The 22513-nt window shown below is 36.0% G+C and overlaps 1 protein-coding gene across 2 annotated transcripts in view; it reads right to left on the reverse strand.

Annotated features, from left to right (window-relative positions):
- Positions 1 to 9485, reverse strand: part of il1rapl1a (interleukin 1 receptor accessory protein-like 1a) — a 514328-nt gene extending 504843 nt beyond the window's left edge. For both annotated transcript variants that reach the window (XM_006639178.3, XM_015364040.2), the window contains exon 1: positions 8702 to 9485. The gene's annotated coding sequence lies outside the window, so the exon portion shown is untranslated. The remainder of the gene's footprint in view (positions 1 to 8701) is intronic.
- Positions 9486 to 22513: the final 13028 nt, after the last annotated feature.

Consider the following 22513-nt stretch of genomic DNA (forward strand, 5'->3'; position numbering starts at 1 on the left):
GTGGTTCTACTAATTCCATCTCCGTCCCCAAGGCTCTAGTTGAAAACCACAGGAAGAATCTTAATTACTTTAAAGAGGGAGTACTGTCTTCATAGGAATGCATGAAGTTAAGATTTCCCTCATTGTAGCAATACTTCAAAATTTCTTGGAGGGAATCTCAAAATTTTGGCTGAAGTAGCTTTCATCCTGATAATTTTCTGAAACAATTCTAACAATCATCAGAAAATAATTTGTTGTGGCAATTACTGTGAAGTGCTGTGGCAACCCGAATTCTGTCTCAGAAGCACAGGGCACATACCGGGGCTGAACCCTCGATATGATGCCCATCTGTCACAGGGTGCAACATAGAGGACCCCTGCCACAAACTTCAGGATCCCAATCATCCCGGCCACAAACTGTTCTCTCAACCTGTGCTCCGGCAAGTGATACCTCACTATTAAAGCACGGACCACTAAACTGAAGAACAGCTTATATCCTACTTCTGTCCTACTGCAGTGCCTCAGCTAACCTCAATGCCTCAGACTCAATACACATCTGCACTATGCACATTTTGCATGATCAGCCATGTTTTGTTTCTCACTACTACATATTCATTGTCCCACAACATACAGTATTTATTGTTCCTGCTGTTTTTTTTATTTATTATGTTTGTAATGTACTGTCTACGTTGTGTGGTGATATCTGTTGCACTGTGTATGTCCTGAGAAATTCCAATTCCAAGAATTCCAATGGCAATAAACTCCTGTACTACTGCACTACTACTACAAGCACAGTTCTGATACACCCATCAAGCCAGCTTCTGCTAGGTGGACGGGAATGGGAACACCTGGAAAAAACCCCTATGGACAGAAGGAGACTGCAGACTAACCACTCAAAAGGTTTCCTACTGTAGGTTGCAGTCAAACCCAGAACCCAGATGAAAGATCAGTAAACCCTGAGGTATCACTCAAGGCATTTTGTTGTATGTTGTATGCTTGAGGTACAGTAAAAGGACTTCAGCACCTCAAATTAATTTTCTTTGGAATTTTACTTGATTAAATAGAAAATAAACTTCAATTTTTATAATAGACCAGTACAACCATGGCCTAATAGCTGGACATCCTCTATAATACATTTTATGGCTTTCTAAACACTGGACATTTTTATCAGTAAACAACATCAACTTAGACTTTGCTAGCTTCTAGCAAAAAAATAGATTACACCTTGGAATGAAATTCAAGCCAGAGAGCAAAACAACAATTTCACTGCCTTAAACTTCATTTCTAGTTATGTAACACTTGACCAGTATTTCATCTTTCTGGACCTCACTGGGATATTTAGATATGTTGAAGTACAACTTAAATTGTCAGTTTTAAAGTCTTTCTGTTACCAAGGAATTTTTTTTTGTTTTTTTTTTTTGTTTTTTTTAGTTTTGAAAGGGCTCTTTGATAAAAAGTCCAAGTGCAGAAAGTGTGGACTGCTGTGATACCTACAGTATGCATCAATGAGTTTATGGTACTGTATATACAGTAGTGCTGTTTTGGAGTTAAAACTAATAGCTGTGACATTTACTGCAATATTGGTGGCATGGTTGCACAGTGGTTATCATTGCTAAATTGCACCCCTGGGTTCAGTTCCTGGGGTTCTATTTGCATGGAGTTTGTATGTTCTCCCCTTTTTGGGGGGGTCAGCGTGAGTGTGTGCATTTCAGAGTCTGTGTGTGTCCTGTGATAGAAATACATGCCATTCACAGGGGTATCCTGCCTTGTGCCTGTTGCTTGCCAGAATAGGCTCCTGCTCTCCCACGATGATGTACTGGATAAAGCAGTTAGAAAATACATGAACGACGGATGGATTTACTGCTATTCAACTATTCCAAATTATGATATGAAAGCACAAAAATAAATTTGTAGTAAACAAATTAAGCTGATTATGCAAAAAATACATTTGCAGTCAATCAAAGGTATGTTCAGATGGTAGGACTTGAGTAAAGAACCGAAAACAATAGCAGTGTCTATAACTCTTGAAAAATATAGTTCATTTGATTTTGTTTAATTTTGACAGCTGAACCTAAAAGTTTTTTATTTCCCTTCCTTAGATGACTTTATCAGCTGCCTTTTTCACACACAAAAGGAGCCTCGCATTATGTCTGATACATCACATATACATATAAAAGGATTCATCACATATAAAAGGATTCTAGCTACATTCACAATTCGTAACATTTTATCTCCATATCAGAGAAAATCCATTGAGTTTTTAACAGTTTGTCTATTTATAAATGTATGAAGAAATCAGAAATGTGAATCATACAACATAAAGCTTGTGAACGATAGGAAGTAATTTGGCCTGCTGTATCTTACTCATTTGTTAAAGTGAATCTAAAATTTCCTCCATTAGCTTTAAAAAAATAGATGTTTCATTATACACTAAGATTGGGCATGAAACAGGTGGAATAAAAGCTGACTTCAGAGAGCTATATTTTTTTATGGAAACATATGAACCACAGATATATACATTTAATTTATTAAAAATGCTACCATTTGGTTTATCACACATTTCCATTGTAACTCTGGATGACGTTTAATTGTATTTCATATTACAAAATATGTGTGAAATGGAATGTCTACCATTTGTATTGATAAAAACTGGGAGTAGGACATCTATGAATAGACACAGGTACTGTAGATCTTTATTCAGAAATTCTGTATAAAAAAACTTGAATTAAAATTTGCAGAGTAATCAGAGTCATTTGTAATATATAAAGACTGATACGCATTTCTGCAAGTGGAATCACGATATGTAATACTGTAATTTTAATCTAGGTTGTCGTTCCACTCAGCACACTGACATCAAAGAATTGAGAAAAGCAAGCTGGCCTTATAAGGACCACTGTAAAACATTGCCAAGGGTAGTCAGGATTTTCAAATTGTGCATACCAGTCAACTATAGAATCATTTAACACTCTTGTCAGTAAAGGCGTTTGGCTTTCTCAAGTGTTAACCTTGCACAATGTCAAACCAGTAGTCAAACTGACAGTTGTGTTTGGGTTATAGACCTATGTTAGAGTTACCAGATAACAAGCAACAGATAGCTGCTTATCTTTAATCTGTTCATCTTTGACACACCTATGCTGAAAGCAATATCTTGCAGCTTCTCCTTCAATATAATTTATGCTTCAATACAGTAGAACGGAAACATCTCATACTGAACATAAAGCCAATTCCTTCAAAATCACTGTAAAGCTAAAAAGATTATACAGATCTAGATACATTTTAATTCTGGTTATTTGTAACAGCCTACAATACTTACAGGATGACTATAAAGGTTCTTTATTCATTTAGTTGAATAAAAACAATGCAGTTCAGATTATGGAGCAAATGTAATTTGCTAACGGATGCACTAGGTATTCTTATGTACTTGCAGCACACCTGTACAGTGTATGATTATTTAATTTTACTTATTAAACTAAAAAGTATAAAGCACATACTGTATGTTAACAGAGTTAAGTGGGTATTCACGTGTCATCCTGAACACATCACCAATGTTCTCATATTGTCCCTACTGGGAGTGCCACTTATAGTACATTATATCACCTCCCACATTTTCTTTTCCTTTGTGTACAAGCTTGCAAAGCTATCAGTTGTGTCACTTTGCATAAAGACAGCTGCAGCTACAGTATAGCTTCTTCTGAAGATCACATTGCACTTGTGAAGAACTTATATAGCAATGACTGAAGTGATGCCCTCTGACGAAAATAAAAAAGGTTTTCATTTGGAATATATTTAACATAATCACATGTGTTTAGAAGAATAATATTGTTGATAAAAGTATAATGCTTTGGATTAACTGAAAATCACAAAACAGTAAACACCGCAAACCATTTATTTATAGTTTGGAAAGCCAAATCTTGCATTTAAGGTTAGAACTCAACCAATCACAAATTTTTATTATACTGCCCCCAAAATAATTTGCAAAAATATAACTTTGTGTTAGCCAAATATATATGATAAATATATGCATCTGTATTATTATTTATTGACTGAGTTACTGAAAATCACTGTTTGAGCATTACAGCACTGGTTTTATACAGTAGTTATACGTACTGTAGGTACTGTATTTGAAGTCACGGTACTTTATACATAAGAGTTGTTTAAACAACAGATACTAGCAGTGCATTAATGGAATTTAGCATATCAAGTCAAGTGTGGAATAACTGTTATATCTTATAGTATCTTTCAAGTATACTGGAATAAAAAAATGCTTTAAGAGGTTCTCAGATTATTAGGCCATTAAAATGGACAAACATGATGGGCCAGTCTTCTTGTCCTTATAAGTAACCCTTCTTATGCTCTTATTGGGTCATCTTTCATTATACCAACATCAATTGTAATGCAAAAAAGCATATTATAACCTTTTATGTTAGCAATACTTCAAATGTTCATTGGTATTACAGTGGAGTGATCCTCACCTGATCAGTTTCCACTCTAATCCTCATACAGTCAGACTGCTGAGTCAGAAGAATAATTTTGTTTTGTCAAACTGCACATTTACAGTTGTACCAGCAATGATACATTTGAGTTTTATCACTTCAGGAATCACAGAAAGTAATTACTCAGACCAGGTTAACAAGAGATTCATACCTTCATACCATCCGTATATTGCAACAACACCTTAGGTGGATTTTCGAGCACTGGAACAATGTCCTCTATGGCAATAAATCAACGTTTTGCATAGACCACCCAGATGGGCATTACCATGTGTGGTAAAGAGACGCAGTACAATGTATTATTAGTTGTGCATAACATATAAATCACTCTTTTTGAGGTCCAATAGTGGTGCTCTTGGCAAAATGTCAGAACTCCACTGGTAGTTGCCAACCTGAAACAACAGCCTTCTTCTGAGACATGAATATGATAGTTATGTCATGGATGCCCTTCTCACCACACTGGAGTCCCACTGAAAATCTGTGGGATGAGCTAGGGCTCGGAAACACTGAAAAGACACATGTTTGCCTAGGCTCCACAAGAAGAATTACACAGAATCCTACAACACAGTACCTACAACCTGGTACAAAGCACGCATTATGGATGGACAACTCGTATTGCTTCCAGCAGTGGCCACACATAATACTAGGTTAGTACATTCACAGTAGATGTCCAATTTATGACAAACTGTAACCAGTATTATGAATTAACCTACAGGTATACTGCATGTTCAATAAAATATTATGCCACCTGCTACTAAAACTATGATTTTGATGTTTTCATGATTATAACTTTGAGGATTTGTTACATTTATGAGTGAGAAGTTTTTATCCTCAGTACAAAGACTTTGAAGCTCTCAAAACTCTCATTAACATGTTTTGCAACTGGTTGGGAATGTGGTGTTTCCTGTAGTCCATTGAACATGACTGACTGATAATGAATCTGATCTTATCTGTCATAGGACAATTTAGGAATTTCAGTCATGAACTCTTTCAAATTAAATAAGTTTTAAAGTACATTACACTTTCTGTAAATACAATAAACAATACGATACACTGGGCACGGCATGAAGCTTTTCAGTAAACAAATCCTTTTAACCAGATACAAGTGGATGCTTTAAAAATTGAGGCCTTTTAAAATTGAAAATAGTAAATAAGATATGTTAATGGATTTTAAAAATACTCAAATCTTAAAATAATAATGACAGTATTATCTTTTCTAGTATTAATCACCAGCATATCTCCATTGATATGCCAAAATAAAGTAATCTGGATAATTTTGCTATGAAATAATTGTGAGTTGATGACTTCAAACTCATTTAACATTCAGAAGCATTTATGCTGTAAGTTTAATTACACTACGGACATAATAAGCTTCAAAAAAGTGGAAAAAGACACACGATTTTGTTTATCAAAATATTGTAATAAAAATTAAATAGGTACTGTATCCCTTTAGTTTAAGACCTGAATGTATTGAGAAAATGTATAGCATACAATTTAAAATTAAAAGCAAAAGTTTAATCGCAAAGGTATTTGTATTGCTTACCTGCAGCATCCTATATTTAGGTAATGTAGTGTATGTCAGAATGTACTCTAAATTCCTGGGGTTCTGAGACTGCCTTCCACACCAACAGTAACTTTAACACGTAATTTCGCGTACACGCAAAACAGTACAGTGTCAGTCAGGGTTCAGAGCCGCTTCAGGCAGAATTATTAAATCTCCTTTGCAAAGATATACGAAGAACGCCAGCTCTGTTCTCTACTTACAGTAATCCCTCTTTACCAGCTGCTTTTGTCCAGACTACGAACATCTAAAAGAACTGCCTTTCCTTCTCTCATGTATTCTTCCCCAGCAGATTTCCCACACTCTCAAGAAATGGTCTATTACTACTACTTCTACTATAATAATGTGTTTTCAAGGACAAAGAGAGCTCATAATTTTACCACAGAAAATATACAGAATGCTCTACCGAGTACTACAAACACTGAAAAAAAATCCCATTTCATCAAGTCCTGTCCAATGATAGTAAATTTCTATTTGATGGCTGTTTCATAAGCTAATTCTGTATCAACATCATACTCTTTTTTGATATCACTGAAGATCGTGACCCGGATTTCGCCTCCCAGATGTTGTGAGAAGTAAAAAAAAGACGCTGTTTTTTCAGCACCACGGATTACGAAGGAAAGAACAGACACTTGCAGACTGCAGTTTAGTTTCTGATGACCTGCAGACATTGCTCTGTAATCTGCCGCGTTCATCAACATCACCGCTTTCACAAACTTCATTAGAAATAGTCATTAGCTAGTAATTCACTTAAAATAAAAATGATAACATGCACCGTCCATAAATTGTCTTTACAGGATCAGTCAATTTTAATGACCCTGTTATGCTTCTCATTTGTTACCATCATTACATTTGTGAAAGAATCTTGTACTGTATCTATTCCATCCAAGTCTTGAAAACTAGCAGTCCAACAATTGCCCTATTTACAGTTCTGTTACTTATTTGCATTTGGGTTTTCAGGTCTGGCGAATGCTTTGTACAGCCAACATGTAATTTAATTACGCGCAGGGCACGAGTGTTTAAATTGCTATACATTGTAATACTGTAGATATATACTGTATATAAAGTATGGGTAGTGCATTTATACCAGATGTATGTACAGGAGTGGGAAATGTATTTCGGAAAATAATTATATACATATACAGTATATATATTTAATAGCCACATATGGTATCAAAATATTTCATATAGACAGGTGGATTTGAACCAGATGAAATGGTAGTATTTAAAATGCAGGCTATTTGGTGTATTACATTCATAACCTGCAAAACAGCAGTGCAGTATAAGGTTTTTTTTTTCTTGTATTGCATACATACTGTACAGTACCAGCGATTTAGCAATGCAATACACACTATCGATAAAAATATAGTTTTGCATTTTCCTTGAGGAAACATAATGTGACGTTTCGTTAGAGCACTTCTCATTTTAATGTCAATGATGATGGTAACAGCGTCTGTACACTTGTAATAGGTTAGACCGTAACCGCATGAACACAAGTTGGATCGATGGTGCACTGCTTCACAGAAAACTACCAGCGATTTTTGGATTAAGTCCACCACCTATAGCTTGAGGCAGGCATAGTACAGCAGGCGCTGCTCTTTTCAGCACGGTGGGGAACTTCGCAATCTAAACTGATATTGTCATCCACACAATTAGCATACACTGGTAACTTTGTTAAAAAATTTCTAATATTCAGTCCTGTCTGAGTACCATCCCATATACTGTATACACAACCTAATAATTGCAATTGTATTCATCGGCTAAATCGTTATACAGTACCTGTAAATATCATAATTTCTCTCAGTAACATCATGAATTCTATAAAATATACATTCTAGTTTTAGCATCGTATTACCGTTACTCCTAACAATGTGTGACTAGCCTTTTGATCCAATAAAACAACCGATCTCTTTATAACAGTCTGCAGCCTTAAGTTGCAGGTTTAGAGCATGAGATGCAAGCAGCATAAGCACTTTTTCGACGAACGATAAATTCAGAAAGAATCTGAAATAGCTTATTTCCTTTCTAATTATGAATCACACGTAGACAACACCTATATCATTTAATCAGTTTTTGTGCATGTTAATCCCGCCTCTGTGGAAATATGTGACTAAACACTGCTGCATTTTGTCTTTTACTCTTAACAGTCAATTCGAAAGAAGCAAGATAAGGCATATTCAAATTTGCACCCTAACTATACATTAGAACACGCTGTCCCTCACGGATTTGACAAGTGACACAGTTCCCTTAATAGTCATTATATGCTATATAAGACAGATATGACTAATTAATTCAATACTAATCCAACCATATATAACCTAATGGGTATCCGTACTACTGTATACATACATTCGTAAATCGGCTTTGTAGCATAAACTGTTTTTTTTTTTGACGGGTGAACTTGAAAATCCATTGCAGGCAAGCACAACGGTCTGACATAATTCACCCACGCTGTTCGTTTTAATGGGTAAATATTAAAACTTGACCCCCTTGATTTATTATAAGGCTTTTAACATAACTGCTGCAACTTCATACAACTGCCAATAATGGCTAAATCCAACGGATCAATGCAATGCAGCAATCACGAAAGTACCCATTTAATTAAGAACCACCAACTTTATCAAATGGCAGCAGAAGGGTAGCAAGAATATACTGTACAGAAATTGGCTTACCTACAACCAGCTTCCGAAATGTTCTGTTTCTGATGTCAGTTATTACAAAAATCTATGACCATCACAACGCCTAATCAGCAAAAAGAACACGTTTTTCCCCCCTCCTATATTCTGTAGGTAGTAAATATCTTAGCAAAATATCCCATTCACGCAATTGCCAAGTTGTCCAAAAGATGGTTTAATCCCAGATAAGCATGCATATCCTCTGATTTTAGCGTACTGGTTGAGAAAGTGCCCAGTTTTCTTTCTGTAGACGTGATCCAGGTGTGGGAAAAAAAGAATGACATATAAAAAAAGGTGGAGAGAAATTGAAGGGCAAGATTAAACACCAAAGAAGTCCTCTTGCTCTATGACAAGGAGTCTTGATCATGGGTCCTCCAAACGTGCATTGCGTTACTAAGCATCCCAGTGCACATGTGCGATCTTCTGAAAGCTGCACCCGCAGAAAGCAAAGAAATCTATGTATATTTCACAAGTATCCTGCAATACCAGATCCGATGGGGTTTTCCTTCACAGTGCTGCTATGTGAATGCTCAGAAACCTCGCTGCTTTATAAATTCGTCTCCCTGGTCCTAAAGCCCGTTTGGGTTCTTGCGGGTTTTAATTAAGCATCTTAAATATCTGCATTGTTTTACGACGATGGTCTAACAGAATATTGGAATTTTTAAAAAAGAGCTTACGCGGTAACCGTGCAATTAAATCCAAATTACTTCACATGACCACATTGCTATTTACAAATAGTAAAAGTTGTCGCCGTCACACAAGACAGCAGTTCCATCCTTGCTGTCACATATACCAATGCTCAAATAACCACCAGCAAGGCAGCTCACACTAAAACGATACACTTACTGCCGCCCAATGGAAATACAAGAAACAGTGCTATGCAACTCTGAAACCAAAAGCCCTTCTGAAGGCTCTTTATATACTTAGTCTCGTAACTCCCGTTAAATACCACATATATAAAACAACTGATAAATCTAGCTGTAAGGATGTTCTGTGACACTAATTTTAAAAGTAGCCCACTTGCTAAACTGGGTCTAGATATCATGATGACGATGATTATTGTTGTTGCATGTCGGTGATATTGAGCGAGGAATTGCGACCTTACAACATTGTTTGCGTGTATCATTAAAAGTGTTGCAGTACCTGTATTTCTTTTTAGTAGTTGCCTAGTTACAGCTTTCTCCTTTTTTTTACCTGCACGAACTCCGTAAAGACATACTGCTTTGCATGTTCTCGCATTTTAAAAGCAGTGTAAATTTGATTTCACAAATACAGTATGTTTTGCTCCCACAGTGAAAAACCGAATCCCACGGAACAGGCTCCACCGGTGTCAGGACAAGAGCTTGAATTTAAGAATGGCAACGACACGACAGACATTCGCTTGCATATGAAGTACTGTAGTTAATACGCGAAAGTGTTAAACTGGATTTTAATGCAAAGTGTAAGAAATAATCACAGAAAAAAAGGGGGCATTCTTTTTCTACAGTTTTAGTTGCTGGTGACTGAATCTCTGTTATCCACACCGTATTAAAACCTCCATTTCACCGATAACACACACTAATGTTTGATATTTACAGTGCTTGATATTCAATCCATTCATTTTCGAGAAACGCTAATTTATATTTATTCGTTGACTGTTTTTTGATGACCCTTTTGCATTTTCCGTAGAAGAAAGATACGGTATATGCAGTACTAGCCTATACGCACTTGCAGAGTTTTAATGCATTAGGAAAGCCTCAATGGTACTGTGTGATTTTTCCAGGATTCTGCAGATGAGTCAAGGGGCCGCTTCTGGAACGAAGTAAATGCGATTAGAATTTCGATGAAGAAGCATTGATGAGAAGAAAAGAACTCTCAGTAGGGAAATCCGTCCTGTTTACACACTCTGTCACACAATACTGGAATAAACGTGACTTTTTAATGAATGGATCACTGACAATCACTGCTTTGATTTCCTACGCAGACACTGATAGGTTAATTTGCTGCCTGAGTTTAAAACAGTGGATGATTATATAAAAATAAATGGGCTACGAACGATGGCAGTCTACTGTTATGTTTATAAACCACAGCTGGGAATGCATCGTAAACCAGATAAACCAGAATAAATAGAAATAATATTGGTGCATTGTGATGTAGGATCGACAACTCTTTTGAGGAAAAAAAAATTTCAAATATAAACTTTTGTCCTCCAACAGTTAGAACAGTCTACAGTATTATTCAGTTTGGAACTACCTCCTACATAAAGACTAGGAGAGGAAAATATTGTTCTAGATTTTTTCATAAGTGTAATACTGAACAGATAGTTTTGTCATCTTTTGTAATATACAGTACTACAGTCTTATATGAAGAAATTATGTAACTCCCATTGCAGGCCAGTAAATGTTCTACATTTATAGGAAAGGCTGTACACCTCCATATCAAGTTTGTCATGCCTGATGAGCTTAGAGTTGCTGCTTATTAAATGTGTTGGTTCCTTTCAACACTTATCTCTTCATCCAATTTTCTAAATAATTTGTACTGTACAAAGGCATTGCGGACAATAATGATGGCTCTTCTTTTCTCTAAAAAACAGGTAAGTAATAGCTTTGCACCTAGAACAACTATCTACTCTTTACAATTACATATTACAGATCCTGATAAGGAAGTTGCCTCATTAGTGCGATGACAGACAAATCTGTTCTCCATCAGCTGAGAAAGTTTTACAGTTGGATACAGTATATTGTGAATTGCCTGATAAAACGTGTCAGGGTGCATCTTTGAATTGCTGCTAAAGCTGTGCGAGAAACATTCTTCGCAGTATATTAGTGGTCTATCGGCATATCATAAACCAACAATTGAAAAGAGCTAAACAGCTTTTGTTTTGAGAAGAAAAGACTTGAAGGGGATAGAGCCTTCTGAAAAATCTCAGCTGCAAGTACCAGAAAGTACACATTCAGATTAAGGGGAAGTGTGTGTGCTGAAAACAAGAATCCCTTCCTTCTGCACAAGGCTGTAGGAGTGGACAACAAGCTACCCAGGTGTGTTGTACCAGCTGATTCCATGGAAAAACCTTAAAAAATGGCTGCATGAGATTATAAGATCAAATAGCTCCTAGCAACCAAACAAGATAGATGAGCTGCATAGTCTGTTCTCACTGATAACTTTTTCATGCTTTTATGGAAATTTCTGGTATGTAAATCTTGAGTGCTTTTTGTAATATAACTGAAATATTCCAAATACAGTATGAATAACTTATAATAAAATGACATATTCATGCGATGTTGTTGGAGAAAGTTTAAAGATAATGCCTTGTTTGGATTGCAATGTTAAATACAATAGCTTCTCTATGTGGAGTGCAGATCAGTCACTAAATATAAAGTAATAATGACAGCCCTACTTGTTCCACCACTAAGATGATATTAAAAGCATGATAGAAAACTGCTGAACAATCAATTTATACCAAGATAGTCACTGCAAATAAATTACATAAGGATCGGGGACACATAGCTATTTGTTAAAAAATAGAATGTTCCAAAGATGTGCCATCTTTACTTAAAGAAATGTAACTAGCTAACTTGCATAACCACTTCTCTCAAGTAGTATCCCTTTAGGCTATGAAAGAGCAAATGAGCAGAAATATTTCCACTGAAGAGACCTTTTCTTCCTGCATAAAGTAAGATAAGAAATATCACAAAATAAAAAAGGGAGCAACTATAAATACTCACTCCACCTCTTCACTAGTAAATTTTTAAAGTTGCTTATACAAGAAATCTAACTGACAATCTCTGAATTTGTGTTAAAATACAGTATTTTTTTAAACTCAACGTCTATATTTCATTCTAGTTGTGTAGAAATAGTTGGAAAATAAATTTAAAATAATTTGGTCAAATCAAGCAAAAATTGCAGAAACTAAATGCCATTTACTATCATAAATTGAAAAAATATTTGTCACTAAAGAGTCACTGAGCACAATGTGTTTTACAAAGAGAGTTTACAAAGAAAAACATATTCTCACCAAAGGAAACAAGCAAAATGAAGAGCAATTAAAATGTTTTATCAATATTGTATGAAAAACATTTTTACACACTTTGCACTACAGACAATAACCAGAAATGTAGGTGTCAATTGAAAAGAAATCTTATTTTCTTCAGAGAATCACTTTCTGTCGTGGTTAGTGTTACCTGACAGGCTAACAAGCCATTCTGTCTATACTGAGAGGTATAGACAAATGCTAAAAAAATAATTTATTCAATTTTATGCCTCTAAATATCAAATCTTATAATAGCATAGAGTCAGAACACTGACTTTGAAGAAGGAAAAGCATTACAGTTTTTGTCCACAATATAAATTAGCCATTTCTTAACATTAATGTATTCTATGATACTGACATAATTGCTGGCATTGGTTGCAATGTTTCCTAATCAGGCAAAGAAAAAGGGTTCTGCTTGATATTTTTATTGTCATAGTCATGTGATCCTGTCCACATTCTATATTTGAAAACCCCATTAAAATTAAAGTCACCATTATTAACAAGTATGTAGGCTAACACAAAGAAATCACACCAATTATCTGTTCATTTTAAGACTATGCTGTAGATTTCATAACCGGAAATATCTTTAAGATAGAATCTCTAAATTACAAATGAATTAATGAAATATAATGTCATGTAAAGTGAGTTTTTACTATTTAAAATACTTGATCAAAGTTTGAAAGAAAGAAGAGATGTGGTTCTGCAAACTGCAAAGAGTGACTTCTTATTAAAAAAAAGATAGTCTTCATACAGTATGTGCCAGCAGCCATATCACTCTGCAATTCACAACTAGCAGCCCACTGAAGCTAAGCAGGTGTGAGCCTGGTCAGTACTTGGATGAGAGACATCATGGGAAAAACTAATATTGCTGCTGGAAGAGGTGTTAGTGGAGCCAGCAGGGGGCGCTCACCCTGTGGTCTATGTGAGTCCTAATGCCCCAGTAAAGTGATGGGGACACTATACTGTAAACGGGCGCTGTTCTTTGGATAAGATGTAAAACCAAGGTCCTGACTCTTTGTGGTCATTAAAAATCCCAGGGCTTCTTGAAAAGAGTAGGGGTGTAACCCCCCAAAAAAGGGCCTAATTTCCCATTGGCCCTTACCAATCATGGCCTCCTAATAATCCCCATCTACGAATTGGCATCATTACTCTGCTCTCTCCTAATAGCTGAGGTGAGGAGTTCAGGTGCAGTATGGCTGCTGTCACATCATCCAGGTGGGGCTGCACACTGGTGGTGGTGGAAGGGAGTCCCCATTACCTGTAAAGCGCTTTGAGTGGAGTGTCCAGAAAGAGTAAGCAATTATTATTATATGGAAAATTAAATCATGCTAAAAATCTTGATCATGCTAAAAGACCTTTTCTGCAAATCCACATTAGTTTGAGCAAGACCAGTTCATCTTATTAGAGCAATCTTCAGTGAATATTAAAAAAAATTGAGGACATGAAAAAAAAATTAAAAAATGGTTTCATCATGTAATAAAACATGCCTTGTAAAACATTTGCAGTTGTTGTTTAGGTAGTTGAACTTTCAATAGAAAAACTGATTTACCCAGAACGCATTTCAAGAGTTAGATGTTCACAACAAATGCAGAGTTGATGTTACTGGTGCCAACTGGTCTGTATGAGACCTTTAAGGGATCTGGGGCAGAGTGCATTACCACCTCATGAAGAGGTATCAGTGGTCCTTGAATTGCCACAGGCAAGATGCTTCTCCTTTGAAACCAGGGCAGAGGGTATGACTGTTCACAAAGCAACTCTGCCTGTGGGTTCCATATAGGTAACTGGCTCCGAAGTTTATTGGTCCCAGTGAATGCATGAATCTGGTTACTCATTGGCTGACCCTTCCGCACATGCTTGCAAGTTGCCTCTCATCTGCTTTACATGTTTCTTGAATTCCTGAAGGTTTCCAATATTTGTTGCACTGACCCGAAGTTGCAGGCCCGAGAGAATGATTTTGGGTTCCTGCTAGAGAGCTTCATAACCTGTGCCTGGTAAATTATTTACATGCCCAGAAACCTGAAAAACCTCATTGCCCATTAGAGGGAGGGGGGAATACTCTGAAAGCCATAAGAACGCCGGCCCGCACTCCAATATCTCCACTGCAACAGGCCATGTCTTCATTCGGGCTGCTAATCATTCAGTTGCTCTGATGACGAGATTTGGGTGATTACCCATGCTACCTATGTGCAATTAAGCCAGCACTTAGCTTGTTTCCAGCAAGTATTTAAACACTGTTTTGACAATACCCTTGGTTATTGGGTTTTTCCTCTTGAATCTCCAGGTTCTTTTTCGTGCTTCCTGAAAGATTTTCCTGGCTTTGCATTTTTTTTTACCACAGAGTTGAAGTTTCCCCAGTGAATTTTCTTCTCTTGGTGTGTGCTTTGACCCTGCCTGTTTGATCATGACCTGAGCTGATTCCCAGGCTTTGAACCCTGCCGGTCCCATTACTCTTCTTTGGACTCTCGCTGGTGTTTGAATAGGCTAAAATGTAAAAAAAAAATGTAACTCTGCCTTAATGCTTCTCCATAGCAGGCAGTAGCTATATTGTTTACTTTGCCTTCCAGGATGCAGGGGTTAACAACAATTGTTAGGAGCCAGGTTTTGAAATTGGCTATAATCGCCCACAAATGTTGTGTTAGCTTATGTATTACAATTCCTGTACAACCCACTCAGTGACAGCATCCATGTCATGAGTCCCTATACTGCCAGGCTACAGGTTACATCCTGTACATCTTCCCCAGGACTGGCAGCTTCACTGTTTGTTGTTAATGCCATAAGGAGAGAATGAATTCACATAGGGATCAGTTATTAAAAGGTTTATTTAAAAACAAAATAGAAAATATCCTGGTAGAGTTTCCAGAGGTATTCACAAGATGGCACAGGACAGGAGTATTGCAGCTGGTAGCAGTGAACTAACTGTCAGCCTGTGTGAAGATGCCACTCCTGACTCTTGTTACTTGTTGGTTACTTCCTATCCTGTCGTGGAGATGCTTAAATATGGAATGATTAAAACATTTGCATGTCAATTTTGGCTTCCTTCAGCCAGACCCCTGCCTGCAAGACCTTGGCTTGGGTGTCTGCGTGAAACATTTACTTTCACTTTCACCTTCCTTTTTGCTTGGCTCCAACTGAGCCGGTGTTTGGATCTACTGTATTCTGCTTTTACCTGGCCACTGCAGCCTTCAGGTCAGCACAGCAGAAATGTCTCACTTCTGTAGAAAAAGCATTAAAAGCCATCAAAAGTGGGATATCCCAGGACAGCAATCCAAAGATTAATCTGTGACATAATGAATACTCTATTACAGTTGAGAGGGATGTCAGTTTTTCTTCCTGTTCTTTTTGCTTTCCTATAGACATTTTGGAATGATACAATATACTGTATGTTTAGAATTTAATGAGCAACATTTTATTGTGAAAAATGCGCTGATTTTTAGGACCATTCAGTAGAAAATTACATGTTCTGAGCATGAGGCTGCCAAATAGATGGACAATGACATACTGTAGAAATAAAATGCTCACTAAAGTAGATTTCAAGTAAATGAAGACTAAAATAAGGCTACAAGACCACGCAATGAATAAGATACAACCAACAATCTTTTTCCTATTATGTTTCTAGGCAAAACTACTGTAAATAAACAGTACTGTCCAACCACTTTTATTTGGCATGGTGCCTGTCTGAGGTGGTAAAAGGACTAACCGATTGGTCAATGAGAATGTGGCATTCCCACCAATAGATTAATCTCAAATAGACAGTTCATTCGTGAGATAAGTTCACTCATTTGCAAACATTACATTATCTCATAATATTAAGGATATAAGCTTTGTCTAAAAAAGAGGTGATCATTTAGCCTGTCTTGTTTGTTCGGTTTTAGGTTATAAATAAATCTGGGAATCTCCTCAACTGTTTTCTTGAAGAATCTTAACTATCAACAAGTCTTGCATGACTCCTGTCTTCCATTCTAAATAAGTCTGTGCATAAGCAGAGGGACAAAATCAGGCACCTAGAACTCCAACAGTACGTGTAGATTAGTTTTAAGAATTAACATTTTGGTTCCATGCCTCAATGTCATGAGTGAAGATTTTCCAGAAATGTTATTTTTTGCTGTGACATCTGCAAAAGGCTTGTGAATAGTCATTTTCCACTGCTGCTGCTTTAGATCCACCTGAGGACTATTACTGATACCATAACTCACACAGTATCTGTTCACTGCCAACAGTTCCAGGAAATCAGCTTTAACTAGAATGCCATCTATGCATGTGTACAGTGATATTTATTTCCAGTGAGGTCTCCACTAAATTGCTTGTGTCTAAATGAACAGCAACAATTATAACCCCTCCCAAAAGGAAAAATATTATTTAGTTAATGTAAATAAACCATTCCTATTCATACAGTATGGTTCCAAAAACATTCACACACATTCTCATTTTCTCCACTAAAAAAAAAAAAAAAAAATTGTTTTTGACATCAAGATAATGGACACAATGCAGATTACACCCTGTGTTGCACACCTGTCCTTCACAAAGCATTGTAGAACAGTTTCTGTGAAGCTTTATGTCAAGATCAGCAGACAATTATTTGCTTTTAATCCTTTTTGCTCCTTTTTTAAAATGTTTCAGGCAACTACCATTGGCTATTTTATATGATGTTAAAATGTAATATAATTGTAAAGTGACCAGATGCCTCTGTGGTTTTCAGAGAGTTTAATTAGTTGTAGTGACATTTTCACATCAAACCATCTTTCACATAAAATGTGATAAAAGCCATACATAATTGAAACAATAAACACATGCCCTACGTAACATCTGAATGTTGGGGAAAATAGACGTCTAAATATTTAACAAGTGATAATACACCCTGTAAAGTCTATGACTCTTAATCCCTACATTGGAAGACAGAAGACACTAGAGTGCCTTTTACACAATGTTAGAACATTTCCCATTGATCTTATTCAAGATTATGCAGTGAGAGATTCTCTGTTAGTTTTTTAACATCCCATTTTTGCGTATTGGGATTCCAAAAATATACTTACATACTGTAAGACTTATATTTCGTGAAAATGCCTTAAATATTTGTATACTTCATTTGTTTGTAATCATTATGGAAGAATGAAATATTTATAGGCTCATTGTACAGAAAGATGGGAATACAATAACTCTTTATCCAGTATCTACAGAAAACATAAATTCGCACATACCGTGTATTTCAAAAATGAAATGTTTTCCAATTGTATTCTGTGGCTGTAGTATTTCTATTCCAGTCAAATGAAGAATACTATCTTGTTATTACTGTTGACAGAAATAAAATCATGTCACTTTAGTGCATTTTAAGCGGTCTGTCCTTTTGGACTACTCCTAGATCTTCCTTATTCTTCCCCTCTAAGTGAACAACGCGTGGTCTTCTTCCTTCTAGGTTGCTCTTCACTTACACAACTAACTAAATCTTCTCACTAACTATTCACTGTCAGTATTCATTAGTCACAAGACACTGAAGTATTCAAACCAACTAACTCTGTTACCCAATTCTTCATCTTCACTTCACATATCACTACTTTGTAGTGGCATGGGATATTATTAAACTATGTATGTATGTGTTATGAAATGTTTCTAATAATCTTTCTGTTGTCATGGGAAAGGAGCTTCCTACAGTATGTGTAAAAGAAGTAAAGCCAATAAAAAGGCTCTTCCAAAAAGAGACATAATAAATCTGTATCCGTGCTGAACCATATACTGTAATGATATAAAGATGGGTTCCTTTGAGTCTTCTAGTCTCTTTCTGCTAAGACCACCTGTAAAAGATTACTATCCACCACACACCTCTATGGGACCAGCAGTGTGGATACCAGAACTATGCCTGATAACATGTTTACCAAGCTAGCACACAGCTCTGTTTCATTGGTTGACTCATGGCTTATCTCCCTCAAACTTAACTGACATTCTGACAATTACCAAATGTTCTCAAATGTTCCCAAATGTCTCCACTCTTCCTAAATGGTAATTGTTGCCAGATATCTCCACTGTACCCAAGTGATTCCAATCTTGTTTCCTAAGATTCCCAAATGTTTTCACATAATCTCAAATGTTCTGAAATGTTTCCAAATGTTCATGGTAATTCCATGAAAGTTCTCAAATATACCCAGTTTTTCTAAATGTTTCCAAAAGTTCCCAGTGATACCAGCTGTTTCCAGTGTCCCTGAATGTTGTCAAATATTCCTAAACATTCTCAAATGTGGTTACAAGTTCTAAAAAAGTTCCCAAATGTTTTGAAATGATTCCAAATATCCTCAGTGTTCCCAAACATTTTAACATGTTTCCAAATGCTCCCTGCAATCCCAAATGTTCCTAAATATTTTCAGATTTTCTCAAAAGTGTTTAAATATTCTAAAAATGTCCCTTAAATGTTCCCAGAGATCCTCCCATGTTCTAAAATTTTCAGATATGCTCGTATTTGTTTCCAAATGTTCCAAAATGTTCTCAAATGTTCCCAGTGTTCATAATTTTATTTCAGCGTTACTAAAGGTTCTGTTTCCAAATGCTCTGAATTCATTCCATATGTTCTCAAATGTTTTCAGGGTTCCAACATGTTCCCATATGTTCTCAAATTTATTAAATCTTATAATTTACATGTTCAGAACTGTTCCAAAAGGTTCCCGGTGGTCTCAATTATTCCCAAACATTCTCAAATGCTCTTAAATGTCCCCAAATGTTCAAAAATTTTCTGAAATGTTCCCAAATGACCCCAGTGTTCCCAAATGTTCTCAAAAGTATTCACTTGTTCCCAAATGTTCTAAAAGTATTCACTTGTTCCCAAATGTTCCTACATTTTCACAAAAGTTATGAAATGTTTCCACTGTTCCCAAATGCCTCCAGTGTCTCCAAATGTTGTCACATGTTCCGTAAATGTTCTATAGTGTACTCACGTTTCCAAATATTTCCAAACATTCTCAAAAGGTCTGAAATGTTCCCAAATGTTCTCAAATATAATCACATGCGCCCAGTGTTCCCAAATGTTATCAAATCTTCCCAGTGACCCCAAATGTCCCTTAAATATTCCCAAAAGTTTTCAAATTTTCCAAAATGTTCTAAATCTCCCCAGGTATCCCAAATGTTTCCAAATATTCTCAAATGTTCCCAGTGATAAAAAATATTCGCAGTGTTGCTAAAGTTTCTGTGTTTCCAAATGTACTGAAAATATTCCAAGTGTTCTGAAATGTTTCCAGTTTCCCCAAATCTTCACATACTGTATGTTCTAAAATTTCTCAAATGTTTCCAAAGGTTCTCCATGTTCTCCAACGATACCCCGATGTTCTCAATATTCCCCCAATGTTCCCAGATGTTCTCAAATGTTTCCAATTGTTCTCCAATTAGAGCGCAGCATTGCCAGTAGGCTGAGCAGGGAATTATGCCTGAAACACTAGGTATTTGGAAACTATGATAGAAGGCAACCTGATGCAGAAGGTAAGTTGAATAACCATTGTTGTTGAAGTAGGGACTGTAAGCAAAACACAATAATCTGCACAATGAGCAGCAAAGAACATTGGGAAGGTGTGTTAGATACGTGAAATCTATACTTACATGAATATAGGTGAGCAAGGGATTAGGGTTCTAACCTCTTACAAACCCATTAAAATAATAATTATTTAATAATACAAATAATTTAAGAAGAATTATTCAATGTGTGTTTATTTACATTAATTTGTGAGTCTGAATCTACAGTATGTGATTTTATACTACTTGATATTTGCCATGGTCCCTGGTCTCTGGGATTTGTTTCGATGTTGAAAAAAGGTTTATAAGATCTTATTGGCATTGATAGAAGTAAAGATTTTCACAGATGAAAACACACCTTGAGATATGGAAGATTTAAAGGCAAACACAGCACAGCTTCTAGCCTGTAATCCATTTTGTAAATCGTTTTTTTTTTTTTTACTGCAGTGAAAGTAAAGTTAAAAATTCAAAATAATACTGTAATTTGCTTTCAAGAGAGTCAACTCTATACAGGAACGAGTCTCAGGCTGTAGCCCCTCCAATGCTTTCCATAGCAGTACAGTAGTGCACCTCAATAGCTGGCTAATTCTAAACAAAGAACTGAGATGCAGGTTGTACTAAAGATCTACAATGGAAAACAATTGGAAGTCCAATTTGAGATCCACTGCCTGAACCTGACAGAACATTTTTAAAAAGTGATGTATTTTTCCTTGAAAATCGAACATCAAAATCATCACAATAAGTTACAAATTGAAAACAGGATTTGTCAGAGAAAGACATGCCAAAAACAATTTATGCTAATAAACATAAGATAACCAAATGACTTTATCGATTGCATGGATTATAAGCCTACCATTGGACCAGATGTTTCACATCTTATTCATAGTTCCAGCCTTAAGTGCCATGTTAAAAATAAAGATATTTCAACAGAGAAATAATTGGTTCACACAGTAGCCACAAACTCACAAATATACGCTACTGCACAAAAATCTTAAACTTCTTAGACACATCAGAAGTTACAATATACAGTACTATACGTACAGACTCAAGCCCACACAACTATTTTCCACTTTCATAACATTAGTAATGCCGATTCTTTTGGGTAAGAACAAACCAAGGTTGCCATTTTCTAATCTTTAATTCACATTGATCAGATTTTTCAAATGTAAGCACAACAAAACCTAGATCAATTATAGATGATTAGCCAAAGTCAATTTCAGCAGCTAATCTATGACATTTATCAGTACAATGTAATTGACTCATTGTCAGGTATCTTCCTCATCAACATAATTTGTTACTCTGTACACAGCCTTACAGATAAAAGGCTACTTCACGCTTGCAAAATATAATACAACTCTATCAGAATAAATATTTGTCTTAAAATTGCTAAAAATTCAGTTGTCAATTACCAATTGTGTTCCAGCATAACAAAGGGAAGACTGAGTGAAAAGAGTAGAATAATGAAAATTGTCTTATGGTTTTACACAATAGTATATAAATATGATAGATATACAGTACAATAAATAATTGTGTTTGATAAATCAAGTGAAATCGCCCAATGACTGTAATATCTTGACCGGAGTTTCCATCCCATGTCTTGCAGATGAGAACACCTTTCATTCCAGCAAAACTCAATGCTTTATTGAACATTTAATTGGATTTATAATGTACTTGTTTGGAACATTTGAAAGAATTGCACAGTGGAGCAGTGGTTAGTATTGTGCTAGTGCCCTGGGTTTAATTTCTGGGGTGTTATCTGTCGTTTGTATGTTCTCCCCATGTTCGCATGGGTTTCTTCTGGGTGCTTTGATTTTCTCCCACAGTTCAAACACGTACTGGTAGGTTAATTGGCTTCTGGGAATACAGGCCCTGCTATAAGTGTGTACATACTTGTGTCTGTCTGTGTGCTGCAATGGGCGGGCATCGCATCCAGTATGTACAGTATTTCGCTTTGTGTCCATTGCTTTCCCCCACAACCAGAGAAAATGGATAGATGGAACTTTTAAAGCTTTTTTCCTTCTCAAACTTTAGAGATATTAAATCACTTATGAATTATGTATGAAAATCAAAAATGAAATGCAACATGTTTAATACCTGAAAATAATATTACCAAATCACCTGTACTTTTAATGTTAATCAGTTACTAATCAAAAATCGAATTATACCTGTGAAACCCATAGCAATGCAGACCTCAGGACACAAGCTTGTATTTATGATCTAGACCAGTTACTTACTCTACGGAGTTTATTAATGATTTACTGTAGAGCTAGAGAATACAATTAAGTATTATGATTCAAATGAGTTATTTTGAATCT

Source organism: Lepisosteus oculatus, chromosome 15 (assembly GCF_040954835.1).
Source record: "Lepisosteus oculatus isolate fLepOcu1 chromosome 15, fLepOcu1.hap2, whole genome shotgun sequence".
NCBI classification, from domain to species: domain Eukaryota; kingdom Metazoa; phylum Chordata; class Actinopteri; order Semionotiformes; family Lepisosteidae; genus Lepisosteus; species Lepisosteus oculatus.